Raw genomic sequence first — 20,169 nt, 5'->3', positions numbered from 1 at the left:
TTGTCCGTGTAGAATATCATGGGATTCTCCCTAATCGCGCCTACTTGCAGTTCTCCATGCCCCTGTCTTATTCAGACCCCTCTATGTCTCTAAGTTTCTAAGAGTCACTACGATCACGTCTCATTATTTGAAATTCGAGATCACAGGCTGAGTTTCCCAATAAGACAATCTTGCCATTTTGGGGATTAATCTGGAGAATGCCTTTTGCAGTTCCTCTGTACTCAGAATATTCTTTCTTAGATAGAGACTGCACAACAGTACACAATACTCTGAGTTTTGTCTCAGCAACACGCTATGCAACGGGTGCACGACATCTTCTCTATTCTAATTAAATTCACATGAATGTAAACCTAATTTTTACTGTCCCATGTGCACAATCCTTTTTGTTTTTACTTTTCTTATGATATTAGTTCTTTAAAAAATATTCCTGAATATCCAACTATACGTTATCCATTGGTTCCTCATTGCTAATGTCGACAAGAATTATCTTCAAACCATTCCAAAAAATGGTGGGAGGGTGGTGCATGTCGGGCTTTTGTTCACTTCCCGGTGTATCCCATGTGCTGATCCATGTTGGAGGGGGGTGTGTGTATCGTGCTGTTGTTCACTTCCTGGTGTATCCCATGTGCTGCTCCATGTTGCAAAAGGGTGTGTGTGTCGGGCTGTTGTTCACTTCCATGTTTATTCCATGTGGTGCTCCATGTTGGAAAGGGGGAGGTTTATCGGGTTGTTCTTAATTTCCCGGTGTATCCAATGTTGCGTTCCATGTTGGATCAGGCTTTCAGCAGTGTTGACTCACATGTTTTAAACTTGATCTGTGCCTGGCCACTGAACGTCTGACTTCTGTGTTTGTCTCTTTGAGCTGGTCGTGTGGTCAGTAACACGAAGAAGACCCTTGAGTATTATTTTAAAGGACCAGGTACCTAAAATCTCTGACAATGCTGTCACTTTAAATCGAGGTTATTTGCTCCTTTTCTTTAAAGAGAGATCTTAAAGGCCGAACTGCTTACTGGAAACGGCTGAAGTAAATAACTTAGGAGGCATTTAGGGTTTTTTTTTATAAATAGTAAGAACAGTTGTTAGCACGCACAGACCAGACTTTACAGTTTTTCTGAGCTGTAAAAATCACCAGTTGCCTGGGGTGGGAGAAGGGTTGGATGTTTCAGTAAATAATCCCGAGCTGCTATTCTCTCAGATCTGTCTTGATGCTGTTTCCTCCTGGAGTGGAGAACTGCATGCATGACTGACAGGTCTTGGGTGTGTCTTTTTGCCAAGGGATGAGATTATGGGATGATCATACATTGTAACAGTTCATTAGTAAAGGAACTATGCCTATTGTTCTGTTGAGATTTCCAGTAAAGTTCGTCGTCGACATTCCTCTTCTTTTTGCATGTATTTTTATTAGCGTGTTTAAATAAATTATATTTTGCTTTAAGCTGAGTGGTTTGAACAGCTGCATCACATCTGGAACACCCATTTCACATCCACCTTTACTTTAAAACAAAGTTGGCGTCCAGGCTGCCATCTGATAGAATTTCAAGGCAGTCTGCCTCTGGTCCAGAGCAAAGTGGGGACTCTTGTTCGTTTCGAAATCGATAATTCCAAATTGGGTTCAGGTTCAGAATCCCTACAGTGTGGAAACAGGACATTTGGCCCAACAAGTCCACACCAATCCACCGAAGAGTAACCCACCAAGACCCATTCCCCTATCCTAATATTCCATATTTACCCCTGATTAATGCACCTAACCTGCACATCCCTGAACATTATGGGCAAATTATCATGGCCAATTCACCGAAACTGCGCATCTTTGGGCTGTAGGAGGAAAACTGAGCACTCAGAGGAAACCCACGTGGGGAGGTGGAGAATGTGCACAGGGAAGGTTGTTGGGCTCAAAAGCAGCTTTTGCTGATTGTTGGTGTCTTTTGTTCCGGGTGTTGAATTCAAAAGGTTTGAACAGTGCTTTGTGTATAATGGTCCTTTCTGCCTCTAAGAGTTCTCTTGTGGAAGAAGTGTAGTTTGAGATTTTACAAAATGTGAGCAAGGCAAAGTTTTTAGAAATGGCAGACAAGCTGTAGTTGGGTTTGTGTTTGTCTGTGAGAAAAGGAGAGATAATTATAGCTGTAGCTTGGCATTTACATTTTCGTGGAAACCCCATCAGAATCTTTGGAAATGGCTGGCCTTAAATTGCAGAAGAGGTAGACTGACCACAAAAAGGAATTGAAACAGTTTGACATCCTATTCAAAGTAGAATTTTTAATAAGGAGAGGAAGAAGAAAGACAGAGAGAGGAAGCAGAAAGACAGAAAAAGAAAGAAGAAAAGCAGAAAGAGAGAGAGTTCCAACTTCAAAAGTTAACAATTAGAGAGGAAAGTCGACTTAGTCGGGTGGAGTTGAAGGCAGACGGTAGGTTGGATGAGGTGGAGAGTGAGCACGTGCAACTATATAGTAGCCAAAGGTCTGATGGGGATCTGTTTAAATACATCCAGGCATTATCTAAATCTGATGAGAAGGATGCAGACGACTTTTTAATTTCATTTGAGAAAGTGGCTAAACGGATGCAGTGGCCACTCACCAAGTGAATTCAGTTGATCCAAACAAAGTGGGTCGGTATAAGGAGTGAGGTATTTGCATCCCTGTCGGAGGAGGTATCTGGTCAGTATGAGGGGGTGAAAAAAGCGTTCCTGGTTAAATGTACATTGGGTTTAAAAGAATCAAATAAAGTAATTTTGAAAGGTGGATAAAGGTCTTAAAAACAAAGCAATCTATGACACTCTTAGAGTGACGTTTACCTGGGAGGTGTTCAAAAATTCAGTTTCTGCAGTCGTGAGAACTCGTATGTAAGAGCAGAGAGTTAAAATGGCAAGCCTAGAAGCTGAAATGGCTAATGATTAGCAGTTGTTCCATAAATCAAGGTTTGGCTTCTGTGAGGAGTGGAGAAGAATGTGCGAGATCTTAAAGTATATACCTGTGAGAGTAAGGTTTACTGGCATGGGTCAGGAGTAGCAGGTAAATAGGTTTCAGCATTGAGCAGTACAGAAGAATGTAAATCTTGTAAGCTGAGACATGAGGAGACATGTCATTGAGAAGGACAATTGGAGAGATGGGATTTGCTCCATTATGTAATGTGTGGTTGGAGTGTCCGGTTGAACTATCAACAGAAATATTTCGCAATTGCGCCTTGAGCTAGGTGATGGCGTTGCAACATTTCAGCATTTAACTTGAAAATAACGTGCACGAGACAAATCTACATATGATCATAACTCCTAACCGTTTTTGGAGAAATTTAGGAGAAAACCTCCGGGCTATTCACTTGGAGGTTATTATTGTTGTCATCCTATTTGGAAGTTGTACAGGTGACAGGATGAGAAACCGTAGTTGCTGCCAAGTTGTCGAGACTTGGATGAAGAAGGACAGAGACGTTCTGTGGCCGAAGTAAACTGATGGATATAAAATGAAGCTGCGAATGTTTGCATGCTTAGTGTCAATACAATATATATGTATTGTAGTCTGTTGAAACAGTAAGAATAAGGAGTTTAAAATGAAGTCACCTTTGCATATTGATTGTTCATTTTTATTTCAAAGGGGGAGTTGTGATTTCTATGATCTGGAACTTTCCAGGCAGGACTGGTGACATATCCATCATTTCCCAGTATGTCGACATCAATGTCACCATTCAGAGACGGACGATATATATGGCGGATGAGGTGAATACACTGTTTTCTCCCTCAGCAGGGAGCTGCCGAGTGTATCCTCGTTTTCCCAGTAATTTTCCCAATGATGTACATGGCTCTGCGGGTCCCCATGTCATTGAGGAGATGGAGGGGAAATGAAGGACATTTCACTCCATTAATGTTACAGTGCGTCTATGCACGGTACATCGTGTCCTTCCAGCAGCCACAGCCTCTTCTTTCAGAAGCAGTCAGACCATTCCTTCGTCATCGGTCTCCCTGTAGAAACAAATGAATGTATCTTAAAGGCCGTCCCTTTTGCTACACGTTTCAAAACACTGTCCCCACTGCCAACCAACAATATTAAAATATGGCTATGTACTGAAAGCAACTGGGTCACGGGAAATGTTATGGAACAGACCATCAAAGAGATGGAGCAAAACCTCCCATGTCTGAACTGGTCTGAGTGAAATCCCCAATACACTGTATAACTAAGCCGTGTAATCTCTTTCTATTTCAGTAACATACTCCCCTCCACTCTTCCTGTAAATGTAATGAAAGGTCATATCATGTTATATTCCACCTGCCTCTCTTGATAATTTAATGTATTGATTATCACAGAGTCATCACCAAACTTAGTAGTAGTACATCTGTTCCATCCTCCTGATCATTGATACAGATTGTAAATAGTTGAGGACCCAGCACTGATTATTACGTGACTCCACTGGTGACATTCTGTCAAACTGATGAGACTGATTTATCTGGAGTGCCTGCTTCCTGTTTGATACACAATCCTCCACCATTCCTGTGTAACACATTCGAAGGGGTGAATAAGAACAAGGAACATCAGTCATTAATTCAGCCACTCCAACCTGATCCACCACTGAATACAATCATGGCTGATTTCATCGCGGCCTCTGTTCCACTTTCCTGTCATCTCTCCAACCGGAAACTCTGGTCTGTTGTTGTAAATTGTTGCACATGAAAAAATATCCACTTCACATCTACACTGTCAATTACTTTTAGGATTTTATAGACCTCAATGAGATCTCCTTTCATTATTATAAATATGAGACTATAGACCTGAACTGCCGTTCATAAGACAAGCCCCTCATCTCTGGAATCAATCTAATTAGCCTATTCTGAATTACCTCCAATGCAAATGCATCCTTCTGCAAGTCAGAGCACCCAAACGGTACTCCAGTTGCAGCGTCAGTAATGTCTTGCATAGCTTCATCAACACTCCCTACCTTTATACGCTATCCTTTTACAAAAAAAACTGAACTTACACTTGCCTTTCCCATTACTTGCTGTAGCTGTATGCAGGTTTTCTGTGAAATGCACGTGAACACATAGATCCCTCTGTACCTGTACATTTAGATAACAATTTTCCTTTCTATTTCGCTGGCCAAATTGAATAATCTCATAGTTATCCACGTTAATTTTTATTGTCAAATGTTAGCCCATTAAACCAAACTATTCATATCCATTTTTAAACTTCTTACATCTCCATTCCAAAGTAATTTTCCACTGATGTTAGTGTCATCTGAAAGATTGATTACGGCATTTTCTATCCTGTCAACCGAGTAATAATATTGATGAAAAATAATTAATGCATGAGTACTGAAATCTGTGGCACCACACAAGGTACATTTGCCAGAAGAAAATGACACATTTATTCCATCTGACTGCATTTATTTGGTTCACCAATACTCCATCCAAGCTAATAAATTACTCCTAAACCCATGTCGTCTGATCATAACACTTACACTTTGGAGAAGCAACATATCCAATCCCTTCTGGAAGAGCAGAAATATTCCATCTCCAGGATTCCTACCATACACCTTGTTTGTGACATTTTCAAATAGCTCAAGCAAAAAATTCAAATACGATTTAGCCTTCATAAAACCATGTTGACTCTGACGGATTGTTGTTTAACTTTGCAACTGTCCTGAACAATGCACTCTAACAATTTGCCTTAAATTACAATAGTTTATTGTTACACTGTAGTCCCTAATGTATACCATTATGACAAGTTCCTCCCATTCGAAAAACTTTACGTTTTCTATGAATTCCTGTTTAATGGGTACACGTTTTTAAGAGATCTGCTCCAATTGCTGTGTAAGAGCCATGTGTGCCTGAATGGACTCATCGTCCTGCTGGTGTACAAACACGATGGGCTGACGTCTTTCTGGTGTCCCCATGTTGTCATTTCCAACGACAGAATGACCTCCTCCTGTTGATGTGTTTGACGGTTGGAGGCTTATGGAATCTTCCTGTTACTGTGTAACAGCTCGAGGGGATGATGGGCCTTTTCATAATCCTGCATCATAGGCTGCAGATACTGAACGATCTCCTCATGTATCCCTGAGATGGGAACGAGGGAGTGATTGGTGTGAAGAGAACAGAGACATTACAGGGAAGATTAACAGTTTCTTTGTGCCCGTCTTCATGGAAGTATTATATCCAGAAAATCTCCCAGAAATACCAAGTGGCCATGGGACTTGTGTAAGTAAAGTCTAAGATCATTCATATCTGGGATGAGGTAATATTTGAAAAGACAATTGGATTGAGTGTTCATAAATCTGACAGACCAGGTTTACTTCATACAAACATTTCAGTGGAAACAGCAATAGTCATAGAACATAGAACATAGAACATATAAGAATACAGCGCTGTACAGGCCCTTCGGCCCTCGATGTTGCGCCGATCAAAGCCCACCTAACCTACACTAACCCACTATCCTCCATATACCTATCCAATGCCCGCCTAAATACCTATAAAGAGGGAGAGTCCACCACTGCTACTGGCAAGGCATTCCATGAACTTACGACTCGCTGAGTGAAGAACCTACCCCTAACATCAGTCCTATATCTACCCCCCCTTAATTTAAAGCTATGCCCCCTTGTAATAGCTGACTCCATACGTGGAAAAAGGTTCTCACTGTCAACCCGATCTAACCCCCTAATCATCTTGTACACCTCTATCAAGTCACCCCTAAACCTTCTTTTCTCCAATGAAAACAACCCCAAGTGCCTCAGCCTTTCCTCATACGATCTTCCTATCATACCAGGCAACATCCTGGTAAACTTCCTCTGCACCCGTTCCAGTGCCTCCACATCCTTCCTATAGTATGGTGAACAAAACTGCACACAATATTCCAAATGCGGCCGCACCAGAGTCTAAAACAACTGCATCATGACCTCAGGACTCCAGAACTCAATTCCCCTACCAATCAAAGGCAGTGCGCCATATGCCTTCTTCACTGCACTATTTATCTGGGTGGCAACTTTCAGAGATCTGTGTACATGGACACCAAGATCCCTCTGCTCTTCCACACTACCAAGTATCCGACCCTTAGCCCAGTACCCCATCTTTTTGTTACTCTTACCAAAGTGAATCACCTCACACTTAGCTACATTGAACTCCATTTGCCACCTTTCTGCCCAGCTCTGCAGCTTCTCTATATCCCGCTGTAACCTGCCACATCCTTCCTCACTGTCTACAACTCCTCCGACTTTCGTATCATCCGCAAACCTGCTCACCCAACCTTCTAACCCTTCCTCCAGGTCATTTTTCAATATGACAAACAGCAATGGTCGCAAAACAGATCCTTGCGGAACACCGCTAGTGACGGCACTCCAAGATGAACCTTTGCCATCAACTACTACCCTCTGTCTTCTTCCAGCCAGCCAATACCTAATCCAAACCTCCAACTCACCCTCAATACCATATCTCTGTATTTTCTGCAGTAGCCTACCATGGGGGACGTTATCAAACGCCTTCCTGAAATCCATATATAACACATCTACCGCTTTCCCCTCATCTACCTCCTTAGTCACCTTCTCAAAGAATTCAATAAGGTTTGTGAGGCACGACCTGCCCTTCACAAAACCATGCTGAATATCCTTGATCACATTATTCTTATCCAGATGTGCATAAATCCTATCCCTTACAATTCTCTCTAAGACTTTGCCCACAACAGAAGTGAGGCTCACTGGCCTGTAGTTACTAGGATTATCACTACTCCCCTTCTTGAACAAGGGAACCACGTTTGCTAGCCTCCAGTCCTCTGGCACTACTCCTGTAGACAAAGAGGACACAAAAATCAAAGCCAATGGCTCTGCAATCTCCTCCCTTGCTTCCCAGAGAATCCTAGGATAAATGCAATCAGGCCCAGGGGACTTATCTATTTTCACCCTTGCCAGAATTTCCAACACCTCTTCTCTACATATCTCAAAGCCATCCATTCTACTTATTCGTGCCTCAGTATTCATATCGACAACAATGTCCTGTTCCTGAGTGAATACTGACGAAAAGTATTCATTCAGTGCCTCCCCAATCTCTTCAGCCTCCACACGCAACTTCCCATTACTATCCTTGATTGGACCTATTCCTACCGTAGTCGTTCTTTTATTCCTAACATACCTATAGAAAGCCTTAGGGTTTTCCCTAATCCTACCAACTAAGGACCTTTCATGTCCCCTCCTTGCTGCTCTTAGCTCTCTCTTCAGGTCCTTCCGGGCTACCTTATAAATCTCAATCGCCCCTATTGAACCTTCACGCCTCATCTTTACAAAGGCCGCCCTCTTCCAATTAACAAGGGATTCCAATTCCTTATTAAACCACTGCTTCCTCACACGACCCTTTCCTCCCTGCCTGATAGGTACGTACTTATCAAGGACACTCAATAGTTGCTCCTTGAACAAGTTCCACATATCAATTACGCTCTTGCCTTGGAATCTACTTTTCCAAACCACACATCCTAAGTCATGCCTCAACGCATCATAATTTCCCTGCCCCCAGCTATAACTCTTGCCCTGTAGTACACACTTATCCCTCTCCATCATTAGAGTAAAAATCACCGAATTGTGGTCACTGTCCCCAAAGTGCTCACCTACCTCTAGTTCTAATACCTGGCCTGGTTCGTTACCCAGAACCAAATCCAGTATGGCCTCACCTCTTGTTGGCTTATCTACATGTTGTGTCAGGAAACTCTCCTGCACACATTGCACAAAAACTGACCCGTCTAACGAACTTGAGCTATAGCTTTCCATATTAATATCAGGAAAGTTAAAGTCTCCCATAACAATCACCCTATTACTGTCACTCTTCTCCTGAATCATCTTCGCAATCCTTTCTTCAACGATTCTAGGACTATTAGGAGGCCTGTAAAAGACTCCTAACAGGGTGACCTCACCTCTCCTATTCCTAACCTCAACCCAAACTACCTCAGAAGGCAAATCTTCGTCCATCTTCCTTTCCACCGCTGTAATACTATCTTTGACAAGTAAAGCCACGCCCCCCCTCTTTTACCCCCACCTCTGACCCTACTAAAACATTTAAACCCTGGAACCTGCAACAGCCAATCCTGTCCCTGATCTAGCCATGTCTCCGTAATAGCCACAACATCGAAGTCCCAGGTACCAACCCACGCTGCAAGTTCACCTACCTTATTTCGTATACCTCTGCAATTAAAGTATACACACTTCAAGCCACTCTTCTGTTTACAGGCACCCTCCTTTAAGATTGATGCCATATTCCTAACCTAACTGCACTCCAGGTCCTGCACCCTAAAGCTACAGTCTGGGTTCCCATGCCCCTGCAGAGTTAGTTTAAACCTCCCCCCCCCCCCCCCAAGAGCACTAGCAAACCTCCCCCCAAGGATACTGGTGCCCCTCAGGTTCAGGTGCAGACCATCCTGTTTGTGGAGGTCCCACCTTCCCCAGAAAGAACCCCAGTTATCCAAGTACCGAAATCCCTCCCTCCTGCACCATCCCTGTAGCCACGCATTTAACTGTTCTCTCTCCCTATTCCTCGACTCTCTATCACGTGGCACGGATAACAAACCAGAGACAACAACTCTGTTCGTTTTAACTCTGAGCTTCCAACCGAGCTCCCTAAAAGCCTGTCTAACATCCTCAGCACTCCTCCTACCTATGTCATTGGTGCCAATATGGACCACGACTTCAGGCTGCACCCCCACTCCCTTAAGGACCCGGAAAACACGATCAGAGACATCACGTCCCCTTGCACCTGGGAGGCAACATACCAAACGTGAGTCTCTCTTGTTCCCACAAAACCGCCTATCTGAGCCCCGAACTATCGAGTCCCCAATTATTATTGCTCTGCTCTTCTCCACCCTTCCCTTCTGAGTAGCGGGGACAGGCTCCGTGCCAGAGGCCTGAGCCCCGTCACTTACCCCTGGTAAGTCGTCCCCCCGACAAGTATCCAAAACGGTATACTTGTTCTTGAGGGGAACGACCGCAGGGGGACGCTGCACTGGCTGCTTCCTCCAAGTCCCCCTCACTGTCACCCATCTATCTGCCATCTTTGGAGTTACTACTTCCCTATAGCTCCGATCTATGACCCCCTCTGCCTCCCGAATGATCCGAAGTTCATCCAACTCCAGCTCCAGTTCCCTAACACGGTCTTGGAGGATGGGTGCACTTCCTGCAAGTGTAATCAGCAGGGACGTCCATGGCATCCCTCACCTCATACATGTTGCAGGAGGAACATTGCACTGCCTTCACTTCATAGTGTTTGCATTACGGATTTTCACATTATTTTCCGACACATTCCCGAAAGGCAGGGAGCGAATCGGGATAAGGGACGGTTATAAATATTATCTGCCAGTTTAATTAGGGTGAAGATGGAGAGTGGTGGTCTACAGACCAGTAACTTGTTATCCATAGTCGGATGTTTGTTGGACTCGATTCCAAAGAACATTCGACTAGATATATAGAAGGTAATGGGAAAACTGGGGAGTATGATAATGCATCGATGAAAGGAAAACCATAAGTGGCAAACATTTTTTGGAATGGTTTGAAGATAATTCTTGTCAACATTAGCAATGAGGAACCAATGGATAACGTATAGTTGGATATTCAGGAATATTTTTTAAAGAACTCACACACTAATATCATAAGAAAAGTTAAAGCAAAAAGGATTGTGCACATGGGACAGTAAAAAAATTAGGTTTACATTCATGTGAATTTAATTATAATATAGAGGATGTCGTGCACCCGTTGCATAGCGTGTTGCTGAGACAAAACTCAGAGTATTTCGTACTGTTGTGCAATCTCTATCTAAGAAAGAATATTCTGAGTACAGAGGAAATGCAAAAGGCATTCTCCAGATTAATCCCCAAAATGGCAAGATTGTCTTTTTGGGAAACTCAGCCTGTGATCTCGAATTTCAAATAATGAGACGTGATCGTAGTGAGTCTTAGAAACTTAGAGACAGAGAGGGGTCTGAATAAGACAGGTGCATGGAGAACTGCAAGTAGGCGCGATTAGGGACAATCCCATGATATTCTACACGGACAACAAGTAGAACAGAATAATCAGTGAACAGTTCGTGCCCATTCGAAGCCTCGGGGGAAATATGTGTGTAAAGCTGGAGAAAGAGGAGGCAAGTTCAGAATTCGAGAAAATGGATGGGGAAGCTTTTGAACAGATTGGTGTAAAATGCGAGCAGGAATTTGAGGCTCTGGTTTGTAGAATATTGGACTGATTGCCAGGTCTGAGTGAATTGTATGACAAGCTGTTGTGGGAGACAAGGGAGGAACGACCCTGACTGAAAAGTTTAATTAGAATCTGACCACAGGGGAGGTTTCCAGAAGACTGGAGAACAGCTAATGCGATTCCACTTCACAGTAAAGGTAGAAGAGATAGACCGGGAAATACAGACAAACAAGTATTAGATCACTGTTCGGGAAACTACTTTAGAAAATAGGGAAGGAGACAATTGAACCCCAATGAGAATGGCAAGGCTTGATCTGGGATAATAATCATAACTTTATCAAGGGGAAGTGATTCCTACAGAATGTGAATTAGTTTGAGGAGGTCGCTTAATTAGTTTTGCAGCAAGGTCTTTGACAATGCTCCACATGGGAAAATGAAAAATAAAGTAAAATCTCATGGAATCAAGGATAACTTGACAAGTTACAACAAAAATAGTCTCAGTCACATGAGTCAGAGGGTGGTGGGATAAGGCTTTTTATGTGACTGGAGACCAGTGTCCCCTGGTGTAACACAGCGATCAGTGCTGTATCCCTTATTGTTTGTGATATTCATTAGTGGTGCAGATGTGAATGGAGGGGGGTGGGTGAAGGGGTGGGAGTTGTGATAAGTAAGTTTGTGTTTGTTTGGTTGGTTGGTAGTGAGTAGGAAGGTCTTATGTTACAGAAAGATGCACATAGATTGGTCAGATGGGCAGATCAACGGCAGATGGAACGTCAACCTAATAAATATGATGTGATGCACTTTAGAAGAACGAACCAGACAGGGGAGTACTCAGTGAATGGCAGCACACTAGGAAGCTCAGAGGGTGCTTCGCCACACATCCCTGAATGTGACTGGACAAGGTAACACGTTAGTTAAAAACTCGACCTTGGGTGTTCCAATTATTTATCGGGGTGTAGATTATAAGAGCTATACACGGCTTTGGTCAGCCCAATATGGAGTACTGTGTGTAATTCTGGGAGCCACATTGCAGCAAGGACGTTATGGTACTGGAGGGTGTGCTGAGGATATTCACCAGGATGTTCCCTGGGATGGAACATAGCAGCTATGGAGAGAGGCTGGGTAATCTCGGGTTGTTTAGTTTGGAGCAGAGAAGGCTGAGGGGATGTGATTCAGAAGGACAGGATGATGAGGGGCATGGAGAGGATTGATCGACAGCAGCTGTTCCTTTTAGAGAGAGAGTCAAGAACAACGGAGCACACATTGAAAGTGAAGGGTTTGAGGTTTAGTGAAGATTAAAAGATAGTTTTCTTTCACCCAGAGGGTGTTGGGGTCAGGAATTTAATTCCTGAGAGGAGAGTTATCACGGGTATCCTCACAGCCATTAAAAGGTGCTTGGACGAGCAATTGGAATTGTCATAACATTCCAGGCTATGGGCCTGATGTAGGAAAGTGGGAATAACATAGATCGTGCTGTATTTCTGACAGTACAGAAAATACACTCCTGTGAGTTTATGGCTGTGCAAGGTCAGTCATTGAGCAGCCTAATGTAGGAATTGATGGGTTTCTGAAGAGTATGTTCACAAGAGTTATATGCGTGAACTGTAATAGATTGTCAAATTATGTCAATGTGAAAAGCATGAGAAAACAATTGCAGCTTCCTTACAATCTGAAATCAGAGAATGGAGAATGGGGGACAGGGAAATTTCAGAACTATGAAGCCATTACCTCAGTTCTGACTTCACAGAACTTTCTATCAATTGTAGGAAAACGAAGTCTGGTGTGGAAAATGACATAGTACATGAAACATAGAACATAGAAACTAAATGGTTTTGGAGAAATTATTGGGACTCAAAGTAATGGTCATAGACAACACTAATATGGATTTATGAAACGGGAATTATGTTTGAGAAGCAGACTGGGAGACAAATGAAACAGAATCATTTGTAAAACATTTGCATTTTCAGAAAAAAATTCGTAAAGCTCCAAGCCCAGTTTACAAAATTAAATCTTAGTAGATTGGGGCAAATATATGGCCATGTTTCTAGAATGGGACAGCTGGCAGGAAACAATGAATAGAAATAATCAGACTCGTCAAGCAACAGCCTGACATTGTCTGTAGGAAATGATTCTGTGAGTATGACCATGTCCCATACACTCCAACTACATCCCCAGATATCTCCTGTCTCACCAACAGGACAGACACAGCAGAAGTGGTGGCACAGTGGGATACAGTTGGAAGGGAATTGCTCTGGGAGTCCTCAACAATGACTCCGTATGCCACGATGTCTCATGGCGTTAGTTTATACACGGGAAAGGAAACCTCCTGCTCTTTACCATGTACCAGCCTCTCTCAACTGATGAGTCAGTATTCCTCCATGCTGACCAACACTTGGAGGAAGCACTGAGAGTGGCAAGGGCGCAAAGTGGACTCTGGGTGGGAATTTCTTAATGTCATCACCAGCTGCAGCATTACTGATTGAGCTGGCCGGGTCCTAAAGGATATAACTGCTAGACTGGGTCTACGGCAGGTGGTGAAGGAACCAACAAATACTTGACCACATCCATACTAATCTGCAAGTTGCAGAAGTATCTGTCCATAACAGTGTCGGTAAGAGTGACCACCGCATAGTTATTGTGAAGACAATGTCCCAACTTCACATTGAGAATAACCTCCATCATTTTGGGTGGCATTATCACCGTGCTAAATGGGACAGTTTCAAACAGATCTAGCAGCTCAAGCCTGCGTTTCCTTAAGTTCCTGTGGGTCAGCAATAGCAGCAGAATTGTACTCATGCACAACCTGATGGCCTGGCATATCCCCCTCACAATAATTAGCATCAAGTCAGAGGATCAACCTTTTTTCAATGGAGTGTGCAGGAGGGAGGAGCAGCACCAGGCATACCTGACAATGAGGTGTCAGCCTGGTGAAACCACCAACCAGGACAACGCGTGTGCCAAACAGCATAAGCAGTTAGTGATAGACAGAGCTAAGTGATTCCCACAAGTAACGGTACAGATCTAAGCTCTGCAGTCCTTCCACTTATAGTTGAGAATAGTTATGGACAATTAAACAAGTCATTGGAGGTGGAGATTGCACAAGTCTCGCCATCCTGAATGTTGGAAGGGCCCAGCAACTCAGTGTATAAGATAAGGCTGATGCATTCGCAACAATCTTCAGTCAGGAATGCTGAGTGGATGATCCATTTCAGCCTCCTCCAGTGGTCCTCAGTAATGAAGTCACCAGTCATCAACCAATTCGATTCAGTCCACGCGATATCCAGAAACGGTTGGACACACTGGATACTCCAAAGGGTACGTACCCACACAACATTCTGGCAATAGTACCGAAAACTTGTGCTGCAGAACTTGTTGCTGCCCTCGCCAAGCTGTTCCAGTATCGTTACAACAACGACATTTCCCTGATTACATGGAAATTACCCAAGTATCTCCTACACATAAAAAGCAGAACAAAAATCCAATCCGGTCAATTACCAACCCATCACTAAAGTGATGGAAGCTGTCAGTGCTTTCAAGCAGCACCTGCTTATCAATAACCTTGTCAATGACACTCAGTTTGGGTTCCGCCAGGGCCACTCAGCTCCTGACCTCATTACCTTGGTTCAAACATGGATAAAAGATCTGAATTCCAGAGGTGGGGTGAGAGTGACAGCACTTTAAAACAAGGCTGCCTTCGACAAAATGTGGCATGAAGGCACCTTAGCAACACTGGAATCAATGGGTATCAGAGGCAAACTCCCCGCTGGTTTGAATCATACCTGACACGTAGGAAGATGGTCATGGTTGATAAAGGTCAGGCAACGCAGCTCCAGGACAAGTCTGTAGGAATCCCTCGGGCAGTGGCCTAGGCACAAACATCTTCAGGGCTGCTTTATCAATGACCTTCCCTCTATTTGTAGGTCAGAAGTGGGGACGGTCGCCATTGATTGCACAATGTTAGGCAACATTTGTGGCTCCTCAGATACTGAAGCAGTCCATGTTCAAATGCGACAAGATCTGGACAGTATCCAGGCTGACAAGTGGCAAGTAATATTCAGGCTACATAAATACCAGACCGTGACCATCACCACTAAAATATATTCTAACCACTGCCCCTTGGCATTCAATGGTGTTACTATCACTGAATCCCCAGTGGACTGCAGCAGTTCAACAAGGCAACTCACCACCACCTTCTCAAGGGGCAACTAGGGACAGGATATAAATACTGGCCCAACCAGTAAAAAAATAACATAGGATGGTGGCTTAGGTATCATAGGGATCGGTGCTCAGGCCCCAGTTGTTCACAGTATCCATTAAATATTTGGTTGCATGAACCAAATACGATATATCCCAGCCTGTGGACAGAACTAAAGGATGTAGGATTGTGAGTGGGCGAGGAGGTTGTAAAAAAGCTTCAAGGTGACTAAGACGAGTGGAGTGAATGGGCAAATACTTTGCAATGTGGGTAGAGGTGACGGTGTGCCCTTTGGTGGGAACAATAGACTGGAAGCCTATCGTTTGAAAAGGAATTGTTTGAAACATGTTGATTTACAAAGGGACGTGTGCTCCTTTTTGTTGTTTCCTTCTGTGCAGCCCTCCGAGGTCCCTCGAGCACAGTGAGTTCAGAACCCAGAAGTCAATACTGGGAATGGCATTGTCACGCTGCCCAGTGTATATAGACCCGTCATGCGGGTAGCTGTAACATTGAAAAGGATCTGGATCTCCCTGGACACCTGTCACTGAAAGCAATATTGCAGGAAAGAAAGCAGTTAGGAAGATAAATGGTATGTTGACCTTCATTTCAGTGGTATTTGAATCCAGGAGTAACGATGTCTTCCTGCAACTGTACATGGCCTTAGTGAGACCCCATCTCGAACATTGTAGAGTATTGTGTGCAGTTTTGGTCTCTGCACCTACCAAAGGACAAACCTGACAAAGAGAGAGAGAGAGCAGTGAAGGATGACCAGACTGATCTTTGTGATGACAGGCTTGTTGTCGCAGCAGAGTTTGGGGCGACTGGGGCTGTATTTCATGGGCGTTACGAAAATTGGTGGGATCTCAGTGAGATATATAAAACTCTGGCAGGGTGAAACAGATTGGAATCAGGGATGATAATTCCCCAGTCTGTGGTGTCGAAAACAGGGGACCTTAGTATTAAGTACAGACAGGCCACTCTGCATTGAGATGACAATAAATATCTGCACTCAGAGACTGGTGAACTTAGGGAATGCTTGGAACCTGGAAGCAAACACACTGAACAAAAATACGGATTTAGAGACAGTAAAGGGTTGGTGGAAGAGCAGGAGAACGGGGTGGAAATAAAAGGTGTGCCATCATTATATTGAATTGGGTAGCAAAGACGATGGACCAAAGGGAGGACTGTACTTCTTATTTATAGCTTTTCAAGGTTACTCACATCAACGGATATATTCCTTGTGCGGGATAAGTACATTAAGGAGATGTTTAAACATGGAATGGGGGAGGCTCAATGTGTTGTATGACCTCTGTCTTTACCGGTGTTTCTGTGTAGTCTGTGGGAAAATTGTCACAAACTCTCAGGTGGTAGGAAGGAGGACTCTGCAGGGTCGACACGATTGTGTACACCTTTCCCTTTTCTGATACCGAGGCTGGTGACGAGTGTTCGGTCTGGTTTTATCCTGAGGACATCGGAACAGTTTGATATAATTGAGTGTCTTGATTGGCCGATTCAGAGACCATTGATGAGTTTATCACACGTCTGTGTTTCTTGAGTCACTTTTAGGCCAGACGCAGAAAGCACGGGAGATTCACTTCCTGAAAGTATATTGGAGAAGCAAACTGTTGCTGACAATCGACATTGGCTTCAAGGTCATATTACAGACACCAGATTTTTCTTGTTCATATTTTATCAATTGTTTTTAACTTCCACCAGCTGCCAGAGCATTAGCCTGGTCTGGATGAGCAATCCAGTGACTTTTCCACAATAGCACAATCTCCACATGGGGACCCATCAGAAACCACATTGAGCAGCTTATTTCTGTGCTGCTTGATCGCTCTGTCAAAAAGCACTCCCACCAATGTGACTATCGTGATTGGACTGAAGGGGTGATAATTGGTCAGATTGTAATTATTCCCGTCTTAGTGGACGGGATATAGTTGAGTAATTTTCCTCATTACCAGGGAGATGTCAGAGTTAGAGCTGGAATGAAACAGCTTCCCCAGGTACACGGCTTGTTGTGCAGTACAAGTCATCTGGCCTATTGTCGGAATGGGGGTCAGGGCCCATTGCCTTTGTCTTATCTACTGTGTTCAGCTGTTTCTTCATCTTATGTGCAGCTAATCGAATTGGTTGAAGATTGGCATCTGTGATTCTGTGGGCATCATGGCGACAGTGAGGTGGATCATCAACTCAACACTTCAGGCTCAGGATTTTACAGATACTACATCATTGTCTTTCACTCTGATATGTAGCCCTGTTCTATTATTTAGGATGGAGACGTTTGTGGATCCCTTTCCTCCAGTCACTTGTTTATACATCCATCATCATTTATGACTGAATGTGGCAGGACAGCAGAGCTTCGATCAAATCTGTTGGTCAAGTGCGGTAACATTAATAGGCTACCATCAGGTTTATGTTCAAATGATTCTGACCATGACATGTTCACCCACAGTCATTACTGAAACATAGATCGTGTTGATTGTAATGGCAGACTAAGGAGATTATCCCTGGGCAAAATGTTACAGATGGTGGTTGAATGGTGTTCTGCTTCTCCTGCTGCTGTGGTCTACAGCACTACATGAATACGCAGTTTTGAGCTGCACTATCTGAAATGCAATTCGGCTGTCTGTCCCCTAGTTCACATCGAGACCCATTCACCCATCAACCCTGTAGTCAGTGATCTACTCTGGTTTCTGATGTGGCAACACTTTCATTTTAATATTCTCATTCTTCTGAGGTCATGCGTCCAATCTGACACATTCCATAAAAAAATATTTAACTGATTTTAATGCAATTGTTTAGTTCATCTGAATCTTTTTTCCTTGAGTAATCCCATCTTCTGTGTTTACATTGATTGTGTTTCCCTCTGTTTCTCTCCCTGGCCGTGATTAAGACCTCTGTAGTGTCAGTAATGCCAGCCTTATGTAGTTTCAGAGCCAATTAATTCTCTGAATTCCCAATCATCTTCACCACATTGTATGTTTCCTCTTATAGCTTGATGCCTTATCACTCATGGCTGCCTTGTCCTCTCATGAGTATGTTTCATCATTTTTGGGAGAATTTCTGATATCCTCCGAATTATCCAACATAACTTCATAGAACATAGAACATAGAACATAGAACAATACAGCACAGAACAGGCCCTTCGGCCCACGATGTTGTGCCGAACTTCTAACCTCGATTAAGCACCCATCCATGTACCTATCGAAATGCCGCTTAAAGGTCGCCAATGATTCTGACTCTACCACTCCCACGGGCAGCGCATTCCATGCCCCCACTACTCTCTGGGTAAAGAACCCACCCCTGACATCTCCCCTATACCTTCCACCCTTCACCTTGAATTTATGTCCCCTCTGTTGTACCCGGGGGAAAAGTTTCTGACTGTCTACTCTATCTATTCCTCTGATCATCTTATAAACCTCTATCAAGTCACCCCTCATCCTTCGCCGTTCCAACGAGAAGAGGACGAGAACTCTCAACCTATCCTCGTACGACCTACTCTCCATTCCAGGCAACATCCTGGTAAATCTTCTCTGCACCCTCTCCAAAGCTTCCACATCTTTCCTAAAGTGAGGCGACCAGAACTGCACACAGTACTCCAACTGTGGCCTAACCAAAGTCCTGTACAGCTGCAACATCACTTCACGACTCTTGAATTCAATCCCTATGCTAATGAACGATAATACTCCATAGGCCTTCTTACAAACTCTATCCACCTGAGTGGCAATCTTCAAAGATCTATGTACATAGACCCCAAGATCCCTCTGTTCCTCCACCTGACTAAGAACCCTACCATTAACCCTGTATTCCGCATTCTTATTTGTTCTTCCAAAATGGATAACCTCACACTTGGCAGGGTTGAACTCCATCTGCCACTCCTCAGCCCAGCTCTGCATCATATCAAAGTCCCTCTGCAGCCGACAACAGCCCTCCTCACTGTCCACAACTCCACCTATCTTCGTATCATCTGCAAATTTACTGACCCACCCTTCGACTCCCTCATCTAAGTCATTAATAAAAATTACAAACAGCAGAGGACCCAGAACTGAACCCTGCGGAACTCCACTTGTAACTGGGCTCCAGGCTGAATATTTACCATCTACCACCACTCTCTGCCTTCGACCGGTTAGCCAGTTTTCTATCCAATTGGCCAAATTTCCCTCTATCCCATGCCTCCTGACTTTCCGCATAAGCCTACCATGGGGAACCTTATCAAATGCCTTACTAAAATCCATGTACACTACATCCACTGCTCTACCCTCATCCACATGCTTGGTCACCTCCTCGAAGAATTCAATAAGACTTGTAAGGCAAGACCTACCCTTCACAAATCCGTGCTGGCTGTCCCTAATCAAGCAGTGTCTTTCCAGATACTCGTAAATCCTATCCCTCAGTACCCTTTCCATTACTTTGCCTACCACAGAAGTAAGACTAACTGGCCTGTAATTCCCGGGGTTATCCCTATTCCCTTTTTTGAACAGTGGCACAACATTCGCTACTCTCCAGTCCCCTGGTACCACCCCCGTTGCCAGTGAAGACGAGAAGATCATTGCCAACGGTACTGCAATTTCCTCTCTTGCTTCCCACATAATCCTAGGATTCCTGCCATTGTTGCTTCATGGTCTTCCCTGCTTGGCTCCCCTTCCAATTAACTCTGGCCAGCTCCTTCCACATGTCTTTGTAGTTACATTGTTCAATTATAATCACATAACATCATGCAGACAGCAATAAATAAAAAACGAAAGAAGGAGTTTTGAGAGATGGGACATAAAGAATAATTGGCAAATTTCTTTACGAGATACAAATAGAGAACGAGAGAGAGGATATAGATGAGG

This window comes from Chiloscyllium punctatum, chromosome 24 (genome assembly GCF_047496795.1).
Source record: "Chiloscyllium punctatum isolate Juve2018m chromosome 24, sChiPun1.3, whole genome shotgun sequence".
Lineage (NCBI taxonomy): Eukaryota > Metazoa > Chordata > Chondrichthyes > Orectolobiformes > Hemiscylliidae > Chiloscyllium > Chiloscyllium punctatum.
Note: the sequence above shows the minus strand (reverse complement) of the source record.